Source organism: Enhydra lutris, unplaced genomic scaffold, assembly GCF_002288905.1.
Source record: "Enhydra lutris kenyoni isolate GAN:26980312 unplaced genomic scaffold, ASM228890v2 scaffoldscaffold46, whole genome shotgun sequence".
Classification (NCBI taxonomy): Eukaryota; Metazoa; Chordata; class Mammalia; order Carnivora; family Mustelidae; genus Enhydra; species Enhydra lutris.
Window position 1 is genome coordinate 5,195,969 of NW_019154130.1, and position 5,429 is coordinate 5,201,397.

Consider the following 5,429-nt stretch of genomic DNA (forward strand, 5'->3'; position numbering starts at 1 on the left):
TTCCCCTCTCTCTCTGCCTACCTCTCTGCCTACTTGTGATCTATCTGTCAAATAAATAAATAAATAAAATCTTAAAAAAAAAAAAGTTACCCTAACAATGGCCACTTATTCTTCTCTCTTATGGCCATGGTATAGATGGTGCATTAGTCACCTGTTGCTGTGTAACCCAAACTTAGCAGTTTAACAAACATGTATTATCCCGTAGTGTTTGGGTGTCAGGAATACGGGAGCAGCTTAGCGGAGTGGTTCTGGCCGTTAGGAGGTCTCAGTCGAGCTGTTGGCCAGGACTGAGATCACCTGAGACTCGACTGGGGATGGCTCCCTTGATGTGCCCTTCTGCGTCAGCTGCCTAAATGTCTGCATGATAGGACCGCCACATTCCCCCCAGAGCTGGTCACGTGAGAAGGAGAGGGTACCGTGGAAACCTCCCCTTAGAAGTGCATTGTCTGTGGATGAAACAGACCGACCCTGGTGTGATCTAAGAAAGGGCTACTCAGAGGGTGGCTGTCCCAGGTGCTCTCTGATGTTCTAGCCATCTGCTTCCCATTCCTTCTTCTGGGTCTTAATCTAAGAAGACCTTTGTTGCAGGAACAATTACTCACTCGTTTATATATAGAAACAGTCTATTTTCTGCACATCCCAAACTCTATCTTCCTGGGTTGTAGGAATAGAGAAAGGTAAGTTCTTATAGATAATCAGTACTGGTTTCTGGAACTTTTCGTACCTCTTGCCACTGACCTGTGCGGAGTATGAAATGAAGCGATGTCATCCTTTTGACAGAAGAAACCCTCGTTAACAGCAATGGCAACAACCCAGGATGGCTATTACCCACCTACTTCCACCCCCCCCCAAAAAAAAAAAACAAGTTTGGTGTGGATATGAAGAAAAAGGAATCATTTTGTGTGGCTGCTGGAAATGTAAAATAGTGTAATCACCAAAGACAGCCTGGCGGTTCCTCAAAAAGTTAAAAAATCCTACATAACCCCGCAATTTCACTTCTGAATATACACCCAAAAGGACTGAAAGCAAGGACTCCAACAGCTACTCTCATGTACACCAGTGTTCCTGGCTGGATTGCTCACAACAGCCAACGGTGGGAAGAGCCCAGGCGGTCAACAGATGAGTGGATAAACAATGGTATGTGCATACAACGGAAGACTCCACTTCTAAAAGGAATAACATTGAGACCTGTTAGGACATGGGTGAACCTTGAAGACCTTCAGTTGAGTGAAATAAACCAGTCACAAAAGGACTGATACTGTAGGACAACATATGTGAGGCACCTAGTGTCGTCGAGCTCCTAGAGCTAGGAAGAAGGACAGTGGCCACCAGGGGCTAGTGGGCGACAGGAAGCGGGAGACAGGAAGTGCTTAAGGAGTTCAGAGTTTTCAGTTCTGGGGATAGATGGTGGTGGTGGTGATAGTGAGTGTACTTAACTCTGTACTCATATATGGTTAGAATGATACATTTTATATTACATGTATTTTATCACACACACCCAAAAACTTTTGGAACAGCCTCTTTGGAGAACAATCTGGCAATATCCAGTTAAAAGTGAAGATGTGAATACTTTATGACCACACCCCCTCAACAGCAGAGAAAAGGATTTCATAAACTGTCATAAATGTACATAATGGGATGCCATATGCAGTGGAAAAAAAGTTTCAAGCTATATAAACTAGCAAGGATCCATCTCCAATTTAATGTTGACTTTAAAATAGTAGCAGGTGCCTGGGTGACTCAGTATGTTAAGCCTCTGCCTTCAGCTCAGGTCGTGATCTCAGTGTCCTGGGATGGAGCCCCACATCAGGCTCTCTGCTCAGCGGGGAGCCTGCTCCCCTCCCCCCACCCCTGCCTGCCTCTCTGCCTACTTGTGATCTGTCTCTGTCCAATAAATAATATTTAAAAAAATAGTAGCAGAAAGGTACCTGTACATATGTAAATTTTTTTATGAAGTTCATGGATCGATACATACAAGGTGAAATAATAGACTAGTACTTACCCTCTGGCAAAGCAGATAAAGAAATAGGATCGAGGAGAAAAGATACACAGGGGTTTCAGTTGTGTCTGTGATGTCTCTTAACCTGGTCATTATGAATGTTCATTTTATTTTCGTTCTCCCTCCCTGTCTCCCCTTTTCTCTCTTAGTGCATGCCCGAAATAGTTTATTAAACTCCACATGGGAGCAAAAAATAAGAGGGGGGAAGGAAAATAAAAAACCAGAAGAGCCAAACCTCCCATCAAAATAACCAACCTCTTTTCACCCTCCACCTTTATAACACACAAAAATATCAACCTTTAAAAATAACTTTAAAAATACTGCTTATATCTTTAGATCTCTCACCAAAGCAGGGGCTGTGTCTGGGGTGATTTTTTTTTTTTTTTCCTCGTTGACTGGTGCTGAGGTCACGTTGGGCACTTAGTAGATCACGGTGATGTCATGCCACTCATCCTGAGGAGGGTGACAGCCATCACCTGTTGCCTTGGGGGGTAGTCCCTGCCCTGCTCACACACAGCTGCCCAGAATATGCTATGTGTGCCCTCATCAGGTCAGCGCGTCTTTCTCCAGCTCTTCCAACCGAAAATATGTAGAAGTCTACTAACCTCTGTTGAAGAGAAAACCTTCTCATCTCAAGGCTAGACGATTCTAAGGTCCAGCTATGTGAAGGTTACTTTAACTCTGCTTTCCAGACGACTCCTGATGTTGTGAAACAGGAGATTCATTTCTCCGGCAGTAACAATGCTCCCATTGAGAGAGCGGCGCTGGCACACGCATACATTGCTCTTGGTTTGCTAGAACAAAATCGTAGTTAACCCACGGATACTGTAGGCAGTTGTAGGTGTGTAGAGAAACCCAAATATCAGTCCGCCAAAAGGAGGAAAATGGGCAAGTCCACCCACACATTAAATGGACCGGTTTGACAGTGATGTAAGGATTTTCTGATGTTCCTTTTCTCCTTTCAGCCATTTTTAAAAGTGACAAGAAGTTTTTAGAGCAGCAGGAAACCAGATGTTTGTATGGTTTGCCCTCTTTGGCAAAGGAAATCATCTTTGACTCAAATAGGTCTGTGGCAGAAAACCGGTTTGAGAAGAGTTATAAAAGAACCAGGGAAGGGGCGCTGTGGTGGCTCAGTCAGTTAAAGGTTTGACTCTTGATTTGGGTCAGGTCGTGTTCTCAGGGTCGTGAGACCGAGCCCCATGTCAGGTTCCAGGCTGGGCAAGGAGCCTGCTTAAGATTCACTCTCCCTCTCCCTTTGGCCCTCCCCCCACCCCCACCCACAGGTGCATGCTCTCTCTAAACCTTCAACAAACAAAAAACAGGGCTGAGATGTGAATGTTTCAGCTGAGCATTCTAATCTTGATACAGTATAAAAAAGTGACATTCAGAAGTCGGTGTGTTCTCAGTGTATTTTTTTCTTTAAAGATTTTTATTTATTTGACAGAGACACAGCGAAAGGGACAACACAAGCATGGGTCAGTGGGAGAGGGAGAAGCAGGCTTCCTGCTGAGCAGGGAGCCCCATGCAGGGTTCGATCCCAGGACCCTGGGATCACCACACAAGCTGAAGGCAGACGGTTAACAACTGAGCCACCCAGGCGCCCCTTGGTGTATGTTCTTGACGGAATCCCTTCATCCCTCTATATTCTGGAGGCCTCTGTTGCTTAACCTTATTCTCTCCTTCTGTGAGGATTGTGAGAAATTTCTGGGTAACCTCTTAACCCTCATGGGTGAGACTTTCCTGGAAATACAACAGTTATTGCCAACTTGACAGGTCTACTCTTTTTTCCTGGAGAGAAAAGAAAAAACACTGAGCTAGTACCCTGACCCTAACTTGACTTTTTACATTCCCTTCCTCTTTACTGTGGACTTCCCTCCTCAAGGCCACGTTTTGGAACCAAGTATAACAAGCTCAAAAGAAGAAAACTATCGAGTGCTCCTCTTGAACTCAGTAAAACCTTTTGCTTACAGATAATATGAAATACTTCTAACTTTTCTAAAAGGGTGTGCCCTGTGTCACTAGGGGCTGGAGAGACTGTGAGAATAGGGTCAGTGGAGCCCAGCCTAATGTATGGGCGGACAACTCAGACCTTATGTTCTACAGATGTTAGAGCAGAAGCATCATCTTCATACACAAAGCTCATCAGTCGGCCAATAAGCATTTACTGAATGCCTCAACTGTGTTCAGTACTGAGTTATGCGTGAGGTCAATGGGGTGTGATGCCAGCCTCGTGCATGCCAGACTGGGAGCCAGGAGGCCTGCCAATCACTGGATTTTGGGAAAACCCAAAAATGTTCTTCTCCCAAAGCCTCAGTTTCTTAATGTGTAAAATTAGGAGGCTGTAGTGGTTAACCTCAGACTTTAGGTTTCTTCCAACTAGAACGGTCACAGAGATTAAAGAAGGATAATGAGTTCACGGGCTCCTGGATCTCAAGAGACTTCTAGATGGCTAGGGAGACTGAATAATTGTACCCCAAATTGTGTTGTTTCTGAAAGAGCACAGCTTAGCCCATCTGGTTGCCTAGGTGTCTTCCTCAGACTTGGTGCAAAGGGGTCACATGAACAGATTTCTGCTCATGATGCTCTGGTCCTACTGCTTTTCTGAGGATTCCTTCCTTGTGTGTACTAAGCTTAGTCCCGACAGGGCCTTTGCACATGCTTCTCTTGCCGCATTGGACTTCCTACAGGAATGGTGGCTGGTTCCTCCTTTCTCATCCTTTAGATCTCCTTGGCTCTCCCCTTCTGAGTGCGCCATATTTTACTATCTCTAAGGTTTTCTATTTTCTTACTTCAGCATCCACGTCCTTCTTCGCACTCTCCCAGGTGGTAGCCTTTTGACTTGTTTCTCGTTTGCTTCCCTTGTCAGGCTGTTGGCTCCACTGGGCAGGGGTGTTTCTTGTTTTGTTCAGAACTGTATGTCCAAAGCTTAATCCACGTAAAAGGTCTCAATCTTTGCTCAAGAAATGACGTGGCAGCTGCACAGTTCTGAGGAACCGAAGGCATCTAAAGTTGCTTCCCCATAAAAATGCCCTTTTGGGATTCCCCAAGGCAGGCTAGGCTTAGGCTGCAGTAACTTCTTTCCCGTTGCCTGCTTTCTTTGGATCTAGACAGTTCTTTTCCTTGAGGAAAAAGGCTCTATGTCATCACTACGCCTTCTCCTGCGCCGCCGTGACATCATTACTGCTTCTCGCTGCGTCACAAATTCATCCACAGCTCCTTTCTCGCCCTCTAGAAACCCCCAACCTTTCTGGGCTCAGCCCAGCTTTGCGTCTCGCCCCGGGCCCCGCCTTTACGTCACGTCCGCCCGCCCGCGCGGTGATGACGTCATGCTCCTGAGCTGGCGTCACGTGCCCCCCCGCCGGGGGCGGGCCTTGAGGGCGGCGCTTCCGGTCGGCGGAGCCTGGCGGCCGGAGCTGCAGCGGCGGCTGAG